Source organism: Rhinolophus ferrumequinum, chromosome 6, assembly GCF_004115265.2.
Source record: "Rhinolophus ferrumequinum isolate MPI-CBG mRhiFer1 chromosome 6, mRhiFer1_v1.p, whole genome shotgun sequence".
Lineage (NCBI taxonomy): Eukaryota > Metazoa > Chordata > Mammalia > Chiroptera > Rhinolophidae > Rhinolophus > Rhinolophus ferrumequinum.
Genome location: NC_046289.1, coordinates 82,773,409 through 82,789,036, shown reverse-complemented (window position 1 = coordinate 82,789,036; position 15,628 = coordinate 82,773,409). Strand labels below are relative to the sequence as shown.

Below are 15,628 nucleotides of genomic sequence, written 5' to 3'. Positions count from 1 at the left end.
CCTTATTCAGCAGATCTGGCACCGTGCGACTTCTGGCTCTTCCCCAAAGTCAAAATGACTGTGAAAGGTAAATGTTTTGAATTGATTCAGGACATCGAGGCAACCACGACAGCACAACTAAAGACACTCATGAAAGAGGACTTCCAGAACTGCTTCAGAAAGTGGCAAGAAGGATGGAATAAGTGTGTCTGAAGCAAGGGGGACTATTTTGAGACAGATTAATAACAATGTGCCTTTTACTGTAATACTTTTTTTAATTTAAGCATACACTGTATTTTTTGATCACACCTCGTATTATATTTTAGTATGCTTTCCAGAATAAGTTGTGCTGTTTTTTAAAAATGTAAGTATTTATGGTCCTAAATTTTAGGACTAGATTTGTGATGTTTTCTAGTCTGGAGGTAATAATACCGGGGTACCCCCAAAAAATGTATGCAAGTGTACGCTTTGGTCAACATTGCTCAAGCAGTAGTTTGTCGTAATCAGAGTGTCTGGACGCTGATGGTAACCACTTTGAGCACCTCTTGTAATTGCAGAAGTCAAACATGACTTGTATTCCTTTTTTGTTATTGGTAGATATTGAGTATTACAATTTAAATAGTTATTTCCTTTCTTAAAATGTGTATACATTTTTTTGGCACTCTATAGAAATATTTGGTATTTTTAAAGAGTCAATTTCTGTCACTATAGGTAGGGATGGTGAGGTTAATATATAATTTAGTCTTGAAGTTAAAAGTAGTTGGATATGGTTATGTTTGAGCTGTATTCATATTCTCTCAAGCAAAATAATGAATACATAAATACAAATAATAAATCAGGGAGGCATATTCTCACCAACTGATTTAAGTGTCTAGCCTATTTATTAGTAAATAACAAATGGGGAGATCATTGCACTTCATCTGTTTATAAAAAAAGTATTAAGACAATTCTGTATGGGTCTCATGTTCCTGTATGTCTGGCAAGCAGAGGTACTGATTGCCTTTATTTGGAATATTTTTCAGGGATGTTTGTATGATAGAGAATATAGAGAAGAGACAGTGTCGTCCCCCAGAACAAAGGGCAGGTTTGCTTGGAGCCTTGCGAGATAGTGTCTCCTTCTGGAGCAAAGGGCACTAGAAAAGATGTGGGTTCCCTCTGCATGTACTGGTATCACCTGGCCCTCTTTGCATTGTCATGTGGGAACTGGGGACCAGAACAAGAAGATGAGACTGTCACTGTAATAAAGGCCTTTGCGTGTGACCCTGGAATCGCATGTCTTCTGCCAGCATCCCGGAAGTTGTGCCGGACTAACTTGTTAGCTTGCAAGTAAAGTCTCAGACCCCTCACAGTTATTGAGAGTTTTGGTGATGAGGATGGGATGCTGACAGACGTGGTCTGCTGGAAGATGAAGGGTAATAAATGGCCCCCCTGTCCAGACTGAGAGATGAGACAGCTCGCTGGTATTCAGTGGTATGTGCTCTTGCCCAAGTATTGTTTGGTTAGGGGAATAAGGCCCCCCAGTAACCTACTTGTTAATTATTAGAGGCTGGGCAGTGAGAGGTAGGATTGAAACAAGCTGCCTAAATGGTGCCTTAGTTGTTCACTCTCTGGCCAGGTGGAAGCAGGAATCTTAGGCTAATGGGACAGCTCTAAAGATAATGTGACTGTGGCTGCTAAGCCAAAGAATCCCCCAAACTGAAATAAATGGTGTCAGCAGTGAGGGGTGTGTTATTCAATATAGACCGTTGGGTGACCTGGAAACAATAGAAGTTTATTAGGGTGAACTGTGCGTGAGTGGCCACTGACACTGAATACAAAGCCCTGCTTATTAGCTCAGAGCTGCTCTCTCCCTTTGTGCCCCCTTCTCTCTCCTCTTCACTCTGACTTCAGTCTCATTAAAGAGAAAGGTGATTAATGGTGAGATCCAATACACACATGCTCGAGTATACCGGGGAACTTGGCAGAGGGGAGAGATTCAAACTTTTATGGCTGTACTGGATGTAGCCAACCAAGTTATTATTATGTCCAGTCCTGGGGAGGAGCGGGCACCAGAATTCAACTGATGGAGTTTGGGCAATTTTTTTTTTTTTACAGTGAAAAAATTTTATGTTTAGAATTAGCCAGCTGGACTCAGTATAGATGATCCCAATTTTGTTGGCAACATCCAAAGCATCATAGTCAGGAGCCGGTCGAGTTTGGGCAATGTTTGCAATGGAGAAAGGACATTAATATGACCCTGTTGGTTGGGGCCCTTTGGGCCTATTCGATGTACTCTTGTAGCTTCCACGGATTGTATATAGTGGGTCTTTGAATAATGGCATTTTGTTCAACATTGTTTCACTACAGTGATGAGAAGAAAACCCAGGATTTTTGGCCGGGGCCACTGTCTGTGTGGAGTTAGCACATGCTGCACATGTCTGTGTGGGTTTTCTCTATGGACTCCTGTTTCCTCCCACATCCCAAAGATGTGCACGTGAGGTGAACTGGTGTGTCTGAATGGTCCCAATCTGAGTGAGTGTGTGTGTGTGGCCCCTCAGTGGAAGGGCTCGGGTCCCAAGTGGGGTCCTATCTTGTATCCCTGAGCTGCCAAGATAGGCTTCAGCCACCCGACCCTGACCTGGAATAAGCAGGGTGGAAAAAAATTACGTTATGTGTTTTTACGCATCTTTCTTAAATGTGTATATAACTCACATCTATGTAATGTTTAATATTAGAAGTGTTTGGGTCTTTATTTAGGAGTTTGATGACCAGAAATATGCCGTAGAAAATTAACTCTTGTTTATATCAATTAGCCTATGATAAAATCGGTTTCCTTCTTATTCTGCTGCCTGAAGCAAAACTGCTGGTTCAAAGGGAACCTCGATTCACAGAGATTACCCTAAGTGCTGGCCCAAGTTCACTGATGGTTTGGCTAAGCTTACACCTGGTGCTATTGTTCGGCCTCAGTACCAGCTCTGCAGAACCAAACATGGGCACGGTTGCTTCATTTACTGTGTTCTCACAGCCCTGACCAATACTCCTCTCGATACACCTTGTTATATTTTTACTGACCCCTGGGCTATAGCTAATGGTCTAGCAGTTTGGTCTGTCACTCGGAAAACTACAGGCTAGTGGGTTAATGGCACCCCTCTTTAGGCCTGCAAAATGTGATCCATCACAGCTGCTGATCAGATTGTCTGGGTCACTCATGTCGAAGCCCTTAATAAGGGCCAGGTCTGCTGTTCACATCGAGCCTGTCCCGCCCATGACTGCCTGGGTGTATTGTCCTACTGGACACGGCAACACATGCAGCATCATAGGCTCAGCATGTAGGAAAGGACCCTGTTTCTGATGCAGAGGCTACCACTGCAAGTCAGACTCGTGACTGCTGCCAAGGCAGTTTCAGTGAGGGCGGCCACACTGCGCGGCCTTCTCCACCTCCTTGCTCTTGGCGGATTGAATACATCAGACCCTTGGCATCCTCTCGGGGCTATCTGTTGTGCCTTACTGCTGTTGACACAGTATTGCTGTTCCAGTCCAATCGGCTGATTTCAGCCACGCTATTGTGGCCCTTGAAACTAATCTCTGTCATGTTTTCAGCTTTCTGGGCCATTTACAGCTTGACGATAGTGTGCTTTTTATTACAAAATCTACTCAACAATGTGTTGGTAGTCAAGGTATTTGATGGACGTATCCTGCTCCTTTTCATTCACCGGCATCCGAGTGTTGGAATGGCCTCCTCAAAATCAAATAGAGTTTTGAGTCTGGCTTCCTCATCTCTTCTTGGTCTGCACACTCCTCTGAGGCAGTTTGGTCACTGAATGTCGCTATGCTCAGAAACGCATCATCTCTCTCAGCCACTTCCTGGTTGATGATCAGAATGATGTATTATTTTAAAATTTGGGATTTCTCCCTGACTGACTGTTCCCTGACCATGATTTTCTGTTCGCTCATGGCACCCACAGGCTGGTAGGTTGGCAGCCCAGCCAAAAGGGGGCCTAGGGCTTTCAAACTGGCTCAGCCACCTGGATTCTCTTGTTGGATTGATAAAGCCCCATGTCATAAGGCTGATCACCTCTTGGTGAGGACACCGCCTCTGAGTCAGTCGGTGGTTCATGCCAGCCAACGTGGGTGGCATAATGAGTTTCTGTAAGTTTTATAAAATGCCTTACCCCTTTTACACCTGACTTCGCTGAATGAAGGTCTGGGTGTGAGTAGAGATTATTGGGAAAAAAAGGTGAAGCTATAGCTACTGGAAGGGGACAGTGATTTTGTAGTGATAGAGGGCAACAACTCTAGTACCTGAGGTGGGAACACCTTAGACCCTGGGATGGGGAGGATGGAACTCTAATGATATTTTGTCTTTCAGAGCCACCCTGGATCCTTTCTCAGGAAGGAAAGTGCCTGGTGTGGCTCTTCCAGACTGTTGCAAGCACCTTAAAAGGAACTGACTGCTGCGTCGGCCATCTGCCTCCCCTACTTCCAGAAGGTTCTGACCATGATTTTGATTGCTATTCCCTTTGAGCTTACCAAGAAATCTATCAGATAAAGCAGAGGATAGCTCCACCTTCTGCATCTCCCATGCGAAACACTGGTTACACCTCTGATGTCTTCCATTCCCGTAACCATTGCTCAGTCATTCCATGGGAGGAGAGGTGAATGAATGCCACTTTCTAGTGGTGTGGAAAGACAGGACAGTAGTTTGGACTGACAGCCTTCAGGCAAGCCCTCCAAAAATAGGAACTGGATTCAATTATTCAAACTGAATTGAGAACCCTAACTAAGGCTTACCAGCTTGCCAGGAGCCCCCATTGGAGGAACTGTCAACGTATGCCCTTTGAATGATATAGGTCCCCTTGAGGAGAACAATAATTTTCTTTCCAGGGATATCATGTGTGCCCTCTGGACTTTATTTCTTTTGTGGAAGCTGGGAGTTAACTTACCTCTCCTGAAAACACTTTAGGGACAATCATAAGAGACCTTTGAGTGTTTAAGGAAGCACCACTGATAGATCATGAGGCCCTCAGATGACCACAGAGATCTCTCCAAAATGAGGCTTTCTAGAAAGGTCATAATTTATGCACACCTTGTGGGCAGTTGTCCCTATAACAGGAGTTATCCAATTAGAAAAGGTAGTACAAACTTTAGTAATAATTTTAGCCGAAGTGATGAATGACACCGCACTGCCTTAGCCCTGGAAGGAATTCAGGTGGGCTTCAGCTCATTAGCCGAAGTTGTTACGGATGAGAGAATTGCTCTAGACCTCTTCCTTCTGGGCCGAGGTGGAGTCTGCAATCTCTGTAACATCTTGCTGTGCCTGGATTAATGCCTGGGGTCAAGTGGAAAGATCAGTACAGAAACTTAAAGAAAAAGCCACTTGGCTTTCTACGGTAGACCCTGATGGTTTATGGGATTTGTGAAGCTGGTTGGTTCTGGGGGCCATGGATGCGATCACTGAGAGGATGGCCTCATCCTGCTGTATGGAGTTCTGCTGATACTAACCTTAATTAAATGCTGTGTTAGACAATGTAATTTAATTCCAGCCGCTGTTGGTTAGATTAATTAGAGTGGCTGATGGAGTGGCATAATCCTGTCTAGAAATGAGTGTGTTTGGGGAGTGGACATTATTGGGAAATAGTTCTCTGTGGGCCTGTCGCATTTCTGCATGTCTTGTAAACAGTGGTTCTGATTGTCTTTGTTCCAGACTATTTTTTCAAGGATGTTTGTAAAGGGAACAGCCTTGGAAGGTGCAGTATCTCTTTGAGCGAAGGGTTGGTTTGCTTAGAACCTTGGAAGATATAGTGTTTACCTTGGAAGATATAGTGTTTACCTCGGGAGCAAAGGGCAGACATGCTTACTGTCCAGTTGGAAAAGATTCGGGTTCTCTAAGCTCAGGGGTTCTCACCTGTAATAAAAACCCATTGTATATGTAGGTGTCACCTAGGCCCTCTTCGTGTCTCCCTGTGGGAATTAGAGCTTGAGGAACCAGAACAAGAAAATGCTAATACTCTCGCTACTGCTGCTGTTGTGGGCATAAGGACCTTTGTCTCTAACCTAGAGTCTCATGTCTTCTGTCAGCATCCATGAAACTTGTCAGCAGGATAAAATCTCGGCCCCTTTATATTTCTTTACCAAATTTACCTTGAACAATAAAATAGTACCGTGGTTTAACTGAAGCATAATTTTTTTCCTTGGTACTTGTTTTCCTGCTCTGTCAGCTTTCAGTCTTCTGAATACATACAGTTTACATGAAAACTCTAGTTTCCATGATTCTTAAAAATTCACCAGGGTTTTTAAAGAGCATAGCATATCTTCTTACACAAACATTTTTACGGTACGAAATTAAACTCTAATAAGCCTAGTTGGTCAAGTTTTTTCATGAGAACTATCTGTTGGACTCCTTCCTCAATGAGGGCAGGCTAATTAATTTAGTCGTCCAGGTGAGAAAAAGATTGTTAACGTGTAATGTGGTGTAATGTGGTGATAGCACCAGAGGTAGAAACAACAGGGTATTGTCGCTAATTAGATTTAGAGGGTGAGATGGGGGAGAGAATCCAGTTTTTTGTTTTGAGCAACTTGGTAAGTGGTGACATTCACTGATACAGGGGCTTGGGGAAAGCATCAGGTATAGACGTGACATGCAGGAATTAAGTGGGTTGTAGATGATAAAGGACTTTGTAAGCCACATTAAGGAGTCTGGACTTTATCCCGAGAGCAGTGGGGCCTCATCAAAGAGTTTTAAGTGAGGGAGTAATATCAGATTTGCATTTTAGAAAGATCAGCCTGGTTACAATGTTGAACATGGATTGGAGGGGATAAAAATTCTGTAGGAAAACTATTTAGGAGGCTGTTAGAGGAATTCAAGCAATGCGTGGGGGCCAAACTAAGTTTGTTGCAGTGGAGATGAGAAGTGGCTAGCAATGAGAGACATCAAGGGTAGCACAGGTGGAAGTCACGGTTGCTGGCCAGATTTTTGGCTAACTCGTTTGAGTGGTTAGTGTTTGCATTTGTTAAAAATTAATATAAAGAGTTGAATGGGTTTGGCGTAGGAGGACATGATTTCAATTTTTAATATGTTGAGTTTGATATTAGTGAAATATTTGAGTGGAGATGTTTAGTAGTCTGATAAATATGGAAATATAATCAAGAAATGGATCTGGGCTGAAGATATATATATACATATCACACACATACATATATATATAGATATAGATATGTAGATAGATATAGATATGTAAAATATATATTTGGGAGTCATAGATAGATGATAATTGAAGTCAAAGGAAAGGATGAAAAGCATAAAGCAGAGCATAGAAAGCAGAGGTTCTTCATCTGGTGTCTAAGCCTCTAAAGCTCCTGAAATCATAAGCAAAATTATATGTAAATTTCTTGAGGAGATTTCCTACTATTTTAATCAGATTTTCAGTCATCATTGACTTGAAAGGATCAAGAACCACTGTGATAATCTATATTTGAATTTTTTTGCAATGAACATGAATTAATTAGTAATTTAAAAAACATATGGTACTGCTATAAAAAGATCGGAACATGACAAAATGGGGAGAAACTGGTACTGTTCACTTTCCTAGTCTAAAAAACGTTTTGAAAATCAATAAGAAATAGAGTTCCATAACTTCTATCAAAAACCCTTGGGAGTATAAATACTTTAGAATTCTATTTTTTGGGGGTCTTTATAAAGGTAAATGATGTATATTACTTAGTATGCCTAGTGAAGTCTAGGGAAGTATGCAATTAATCAAATATATTTCTAGTTCTGCATTGAGATAATATGAATATTCACGCTAAATGAGATAAATAAAACTATAAATTGCTTTGCATCAGTCCAGAGAACGTTTTGCTGACATATGAGTTTAGCACATGCCTGATTATGCTACCAAATGGGTTGTGAACAATTTAAGATTTTTAAAATTTTTGAAAAATTTTTTGAGTTGCAGATAACAGATTGCTGATTTATGCTAACATTTCAATAAAACATTGGGCAAAGGACAGGAACGTCACAAAAGAAGAAATAGGAAATATCCAGTAAACATATAAAAAGGTATTTAGCTTCAGTGGTAATCAAAGAATGCCAATAAAAACAAGATCGCTTTTGTTCCCTAGGAATGGCACGGGGAGCTGGGCACCCTCACTGTGGTAAGCAGAATTCTAAGATGGCTCCATGACCTCTGCCCCCTGGTGTTATATTCTCTCCAACCCCCTCCCCTTGAATGTGGGTAGGACATCTGATTTGCTTCTGTGACAACAGTGATGGGATGTCACTTCCATGATTATGCTACATTTTATAAGACTGCCTTGGCAGACTGAAGAGAGAGATTCTTTTGCTGGCCTTGAACAAGCAAAGAGCCATGCTGTGAACTTACTGCGGAGGGGGCAGGGAGCTGTGGGTGGCCTCTGGGAGCTGTGGGCAGCTTCTAGCTGACATCTAGTAAGAAGCCAGACCCTCGTTCACACAGCGATAAGGAAGAGAATCCTTCTGTACGGTTATTGAGTGTCCAGGTGGGAACACAGCCCAGTTGGCACCTTGATTGCCACCTTGTGAGACCCTGAGTGGGGGACACAGCGGAGTTGTACTTGCACTCCTGAACCACAGAAACTTCTATATGCTTTTAACTTTGTGGTAATTTATTAGGCAGCAATCAAAGACTAATACATTTATGCTGGTCGACATGTATGTTGCTTCAATCAAGCTGTTTAATCAATATTTAAAAAACAAAAAATATACAACAAGCAAACAAAAAACATATATGCCCTTTGACCCAGCAGTTCTACTCTTAGACCACAGAGAGTTGTATAAAATTGTATGTTCAAGAATATAACTGAGATGAGACTTAAAATAGTAGAAATGTGGTAACCAGATAAATGGCTGTTCATAGCAGACTGGTTAAACTATGGTGTATCATACTGAAGACTGTGAAGCAACCCTTAAAAATGATGTATACATCTAGTTTTTGTTATGGAGAGTCAGCAAATAGTAATTTGATGTGTTATTACCACAATGGGCCAAAACAGCAGCTTTTTACTGTCAAAGGGCATGATTTATTTTAGGTCTGTTATTTAAATGGGCTTGTTTACCTCAAAGCCCAGAATTAAGCAGAATTTCTCTCTCAGCCACAGGTAGGGCTGGACCGGGGCATAGGGGTGAGAGCCAGCCGGATTGGTGCTCCCTATGGAGGTAGGTGAATATGGGTCTTGCACTCCTGGTTCTTCCCAAATTTCCAAGCAAGTAAGTCACTTTACTCCCCAGGTGGAGAGAGGCCAGGAGTGCATTCAAACAGTTTTTCTACTGGTGGCAACACTCGCCTCTGATTCTGCCCTCCAGGGAGCAGGTACTGGAGGCAGTCTGTAGGTCTGGCCACAGAGTCAGTGGTGGTGGAGACATGCCTAGAGGGACGCATCTGAGTCCTCTGCCCTCGCTGTGGTGGCAGCAAAGACATATAGGAGTCGGGAGAGCTGGGCCAGTGTGAGCAGCTCTGAGAGTCTTTGGGTATTTCTGGAGGAGAACCCTGGGAAAGGATAGAGCCATTTAGATGTTCAGGGAGATACGGTCTTTCTTTGCAGTTAGAGGAGGTGGTGTCTGGGGACACACTGATTACACATCTCTGGGCTGAGCACTCCCAAATGTATAATGTAGTTCAGGCCTTGTTTCTGAGCACCCTGTCTTGTATTTCCTCCTATATATTGGACACTCCAATTTTCTTTTTTTTTTTTGCTTTAGAAAATTATCACTTATTTTTACAGACATTAATAAAAAGCTTAACATATTTACTAAGAAAGTTACAATATACAAATACCGCTCAAATGCGATATTTCAGACTGACTTTTCTGCACTATATGTGACCTTGAGTTTCTTTTAATCACTCACATTTCCATTGTTCAGTGATTCACACTGATTATTCCCTAGAAATATAGAAATACCTGGCTGATTATTTAAGCATGAGTCGCATGTGACAAGGGGAATGCAAATGATTGTGCCACTCAACCAAGTGTTCATGAAGAAAATGATGAAAATTTTGTTCACCATCGACCAGGGCACATCAAAATACTCTTCTCCTTGGGAGAGAGCTGCACCTGTTAAAGAATACTGTATGAAACACTACTTAATTAAAATGTGAGCATCTTCCTTCTTTCTGATTTTGTTTGAAACCCATATAGTAACCAGCTTAGTAACCATTCATATACTAAGAGATTAACGTACTTCCCAAAGCATCAGCATCATCAATAGAATCTGGACATAATAGGAGGTGGTGGGGGAATTATTGGTTGTTCAGAAGGAAAAGGAGGCAACCAGCACGATAGGAAGTGTGGTGGTGGTGGTGCTGGTGGTGGTGGTGGTGCTGGTGGTGGTGATCGTGGTGTTGGTGGTGGGCCGTTGAATTTTAGACCTGGCTTTCCTGGTCCCCGTCCTGATCCTGGCATCGGGGGTGGTGGAGGGAGAAAAGAGTTCCATGGAGCCACTTTTGACTTGATATTATTTGGTTTATTTCCAGAAGACCTGGAGGAGCTCTTACTTTCTTCTGTTGAAATTTGACTTTCATTTTCATTCTCTTGGGCATTCTCTTCTATATTGTTAGTTACTTCAGACGTTGGGGAAAGTAGATGGGACAGATTTTGCTCCTCTCTATTTCTATATCCAGTGTAAACCACCACACAGGTTTCTCTCTTAAAATCAATTGAAACAATGGTTGCGGGGTAAATGCATCCATCTTCTGATCAAATGGCGGAACATTGTCACCAATTTTCTACTGCTTCAAGGGAATTGTGGTCTTCTTTTTTTGGCTTTTATTCTTCTTAGTAGGTTTTCCTTTAGGTATGCCTTTTGGTTTATCTGAACCTTCAGAGATGTCATCATTGTTTAGAGCAGGCTTAAATGAAGTCACAGCTTTATTGTAAGCTTTTATCAGTGCTGCATCTTCCCAGATGTCAGAATCATCACTCCGGCCTATGCCGCGATGGGACAGCACCGAGTCCTCCTGCCCCGGGGACACCACTTTCTCAGCTACTGAGGGGTGCGTGGCCTCTAATTTCCTCTTCTTGGTCCCTAAGACCTGATCTTGCTTCAGGGTTCCCCTCTCACAAAGTGGAATTCCCAAGCTCGGTTACCCAAATCAGAAACCTAGGATTTACCCTTATTGCTCCCCTTTTCCTCATTGCCATTTCCAACCAACCATCAAGTTTTGTTGGTTCCACCTGCTAAATCTAAAATGTCCACTATTTTAATTTATTATGTTTTTACCTACATTGCTATTACTCCATTCATTCTTACTTCCCCTGAATCCATTCTTAAATAAAACTCTTTTTCTGTGTGCACAATACTTCTGATACCAAATGTGTGTGTGTGTTTTTCCCACACCGAAACCAAATCCCTGAGGCTAGCTGAGTGTCCTACAATTCAATTCAGTTCTGACACTCATTATTGGAGGTTCCCATGACCCCTTTCTCAGGGTTGATAGTTTGCAAAAACTCAGGAAAAAACTTTTCTTACTGGTTTATTATAAAGAATAATCAGAAATAGCTAAATGGAAGAGGTATGTGGGGAGGGGCAGGGAGCTCCCACGCCCTCGCCGGGTGTGCCACCTTCCCAGCACCTCAGTGTGTCCAACCCAGAAGCTCTCCCAACCCCGTCATTTAGGGTTTTTAATGGAGATTTCAGTATGTAGACATGATTGGCTAAATCATTGGCCAATTGGTAATTAAACTCAATCTCCAGCCTCTCTCATCTCCCTGGAGGTGAGGGGGTGGGGTGGGGCTGAAAGTTCCAACAATCTAATCACATGGTTGGTTCCTCCAGCCCCAGTCTTGAAATATCTAGGGCCCCATCAAGAGTCCCTCTTTAACTTAAACCCAGGAATGGTTGAAAGGGACCTTTTTATGAATAATGAAAAACACTCTTCTCACCTCTATCACTCAGGAAATTCCAAGGGTTTTAGGAGCTCTATGCCAGAAACCTAGGATGAAGACCAAATACGTATTTCTTATTCTATCACAACTCAATTCTTCATGAAGCACCCAGACTGACCTGTGAAAGAGTAGATCAGATTATATCACTTCCACCTGAAACCCATCCATGGCTTTCTACTGCATTTGGAATCAGTTCCAAATTCTTAACATTTCCACAAGACCTAGGTGATCTGACCCTCTGTGCTTCAGAAGTTTTGGTCTGACTCTCAACCTACTTCCCTTCCCTCGCTGGCCTCCTTTCCACCTAGAGTGTAAACCCAGGCTCTTTCCTCTGTCCTTCAAATGCTTCTACACTTTCCTTCTTGATTTTTCCTTTGTCTACCAGCACAGGTGTGTCTTCCTCAGGAAACCTCTGTGACCCTCCAGACCAGGGGAGGGGCCTGTGACATGGTTTCACTTAGTACAATTCTGCTGATGCCTGTTGTAAGTTGTCTCCTAGTAGTCTACAAAAACTTTAGAGTAGATCTTGTGTCTGTCTTGTTCATTTCCATTTCATTATCTGTAGATATAACCGGGCTGAAAAAACTTACATTTTTAAGAGATGAAAGTTACTTTTTTACCCCTAGTTCCTATTCCGTGAAACAGACCCACATTTTTCTTCCTCTTAAAAATTTTAATAGCAGATTTCTATAATGGATATTTAAAGGGTATACTCTTGAAAAAGCACCACCCATTAAAAATAGAAGTAGCTTTATTTTTTCCTTTAAGTATAAAAATCATATGAGCTTATTGTAAAAAGTCTCAGGAAAATTGGTTAGCACTTACCACATTTTGTTAAAATCATCTTATTATTTTAATAAGTACGTACTTGTTCTTAAGGGCCTATTACGTGCAAGTGCTTTACACACAGAATCCTTAAACTAGCCCTGCATGGTAAGCATCATCTCTAGCTTACAAATAAGGAAAACAAGATTCATAGAAACTTTCAAAGATCACATACGAATAAGTGATTGGCGTGTGTGTGTTTGTGTGTGTGAGTGATTTACGCCCAGGACTATTAAAATGGAAGCTCCATGTGCTTCCTTCTGTTAAGTGGTTCCTAACCAGGGTGATCATCCTTGATGATTCTGATTCAGGAGATCTGCAATGGAGCCTGGATATCCTTACCAATAAGTTATGTTGTTCTCCAGTTATACTTCTACAATACCAGACAGTTTCCTTTTTTTGACTTAGAGAAAAGTATAAGCAGTTCTGATCATTTTACTTAGGAAGCCAAGTTGTGCCTATGTGATTGACTTTTGACAGCAAATCAGCCCCAAACATGGAAGCCCTTTCTGCATAGACCTGCTTGCTAAGCTCAAGGCAAATCCTTCTGTGGATAGGGTCGCAATTTGCCTCCAGGGTCCCTCATTTCTCTGCTGCCTACATTTTGGTCCTGGGGCATCTTGCCTGTGGACTGCGAGGCCCTGGGATCCTCAGGCTGTGGGCTCAAGTTGAAGAGCAAGGAAGGAGAGATCAAGACTAAGCTAAGCAATGTGGGGAAATAAAAGAGAGAGGGAAGAGGAAAGGGAAGGAGGAAAAAGAAGGAGAGGGAAAGAGAGAAGAACCTGACAAATAAATAAATAAATAAATAAAAATTACTCTAGAATAATTTTTAGAGTTATGAGACTCATGTTTCTTGTGTGGCTGATAATCCATCTCTGATGGCAGTTTTAATAGGGGAGTCCCAAACATATATTTTAAACATTTAGAAATGTCACGTTAAAGGAAACAGGATTGTAATGACACTTTAGAGAAGAAAGGTTGGACTAATGCTAAGATGGAAAGATTTTTTTCATTTTGTGGATCAAGGTCATCATTGGTTTTGAAGTCTTGTATTTGGCTACCCCTCAAGACAAAGCTTGACAGCATGAACAGCCCTGAGGCTAAATCATGCAGTCAGAATGGAGGTTGGTGTACGCACTTTCAAGGGAAGGCTGTTTCAAATACTATCTACCTGCAGGAGGAAATTGCTGATGCAGGGGATGGCAGCTCAAGAATGCGGGTGCCCATCGGTTTCAGAGGCACCTGTAAGACCTACAACCTGATTTTTATGCCAAAGGAGAACTTGTGCTGAATTGAATAGTTTATAATTCCTTTAAATAGTCATTGAGTGACCCTAGCTATTCAAATATCTTCTTACACATAACTGTGAAAAATGTCCTAAAATTGATAAAACCCAGTGTTGGTAAGTATGTAGAGAAATGGGAGTTTTCACTCATTGGTAGGAGTAGGAATTGGTACAAGCATTTGGAAGGTCATTTAGTACTACTAAATGTTTTAATGTTTGTATCGTTTGATTTAGTAATACACTTCTATAAATTTATCCTTCAGAAATACTTGCTTAAGTTTATAATGATACATGTACAAGGATATACATTTATAGTATCTTTAAAACATTTTTTTGATGGAACAAAACACATTAAAAAAAAGTTTACGCTGTAGACACATGGTTAAATGAATAATTATGAAGTGAACATTTATGTCACCAATACTCACATCAAGAAAGATAACAATGCCAGTTCCCCAGAAATCCCTACGTGTCCTTCTCAGTTATAATCCTACTTCTCTCCTGTAGAGATAACCTCTTTCCTGACTCATATTTGCTCGAACTGAGCCACCTAGTGTAGTGTCCACTAGCCACATGTGACTAAAAGCACTTGAAATGTGGCCAGTTGGAATTCAGATGTGCTCTAAGTGTAAAATTCACACTGGATTATGAAGACTTAGTATAAAAATAAGAATGTAAAGCACTTAATTAAAAATTTGTAATATTGATGACATATTGAAATAATATTTTAAATATGTTGGGTTAAATAAAATATATATTAATGTCACCTGTTTTTCCCCTTGGTTGAATGTAACTACTAGAAAATTTAAAATTACATTTAGAGCTTGCTTTTGTGGCTCACATTATATTTATATTGGGCAGCACAGCTCTACAAGTAACCACTATCTTTACTTTCGATAATAATTTTCTTTCTTTTCTTTAGACTTTTTCCACCTGTGTATGCATCTATAAAATAATATAGTTTAGTTTTGCCTAACTTTGAAACTTATATTAATGGAAAATGCTTTATATAGTGCATTTTGCTTTTTTTGCTTATGTTTGTGCTATTAATCCTGTTCTTACATGTAACTGTAACTTATTCATTTTCATTGCTTTATATAGTATTCCATTTTATAAATATACACTACAATTTGTTTATCTACTTTATTAAGGATTGTTGTCTTTTATCAATTTTGAAAACTTCTTGGCCAGTGGATCTTCAAATATTTCTTTTGCTTCAATTTCTCTCTTCTCTGCTTCTGGGATTCCAAATTACAGGTGTGTTAGACCATTTGATATTTTTTCCCACAGACCTGCTGTTTCTTCCCCCCTCTTTGTTTTCCTCTTTTTGTTTCAGTTTTGATACTTATATTGATCTATTTTTGGCTCTGTGAGCTTATCCCCTGCTTTTCTAATCTGTGGTTACACCCATCTAGTGAATTCCTTACTTCTGGTATCATATTTTTCATTTCTAGCATTTCCATTAGATTCTTTTTAAAAAATAGTTTCCATTGAAATCCTTCATCTCTTCAGACATGTTTTTATCTTTCCCACTACATACTTTAGTATGTTTATCATAGTTATCTTAAAGACCTAGTCTGATAAATTCAACATTTGAGACATCTCTGTGTCTGTTTCTATTGACTGTTTACTTTTATGACC

At 40.8% G+C, this 15,628-nt stretch overlaps 1 pseudogene across 1 annotated transcript; it reads right to left on the bottom strand.

The window, feature by feature from the left end:
* Window positions 1–10,076: 10,076 nt before the first annotated feature.
* LOC117023202 (survival motor neuron protein-like) lies at window positions 10,077–13,929 on the bottom strand (annotated as a pseudogene). Its single transcript, XR_004423169.1, has 4 exons — window positions 13,874–13,929; window positions 10,362–11,070; window positions 10,296–10,313; window positions 10,077–10,213 (listed from the first exon to the last, which is right to left on the bottom strand). The product of XR_004423169.1 is annotated as a survival motor neuron protein-like (transcript).
* Between the last annotated feature and the right edge of the window lie 1,699 nt (window positions 13,930–15,628).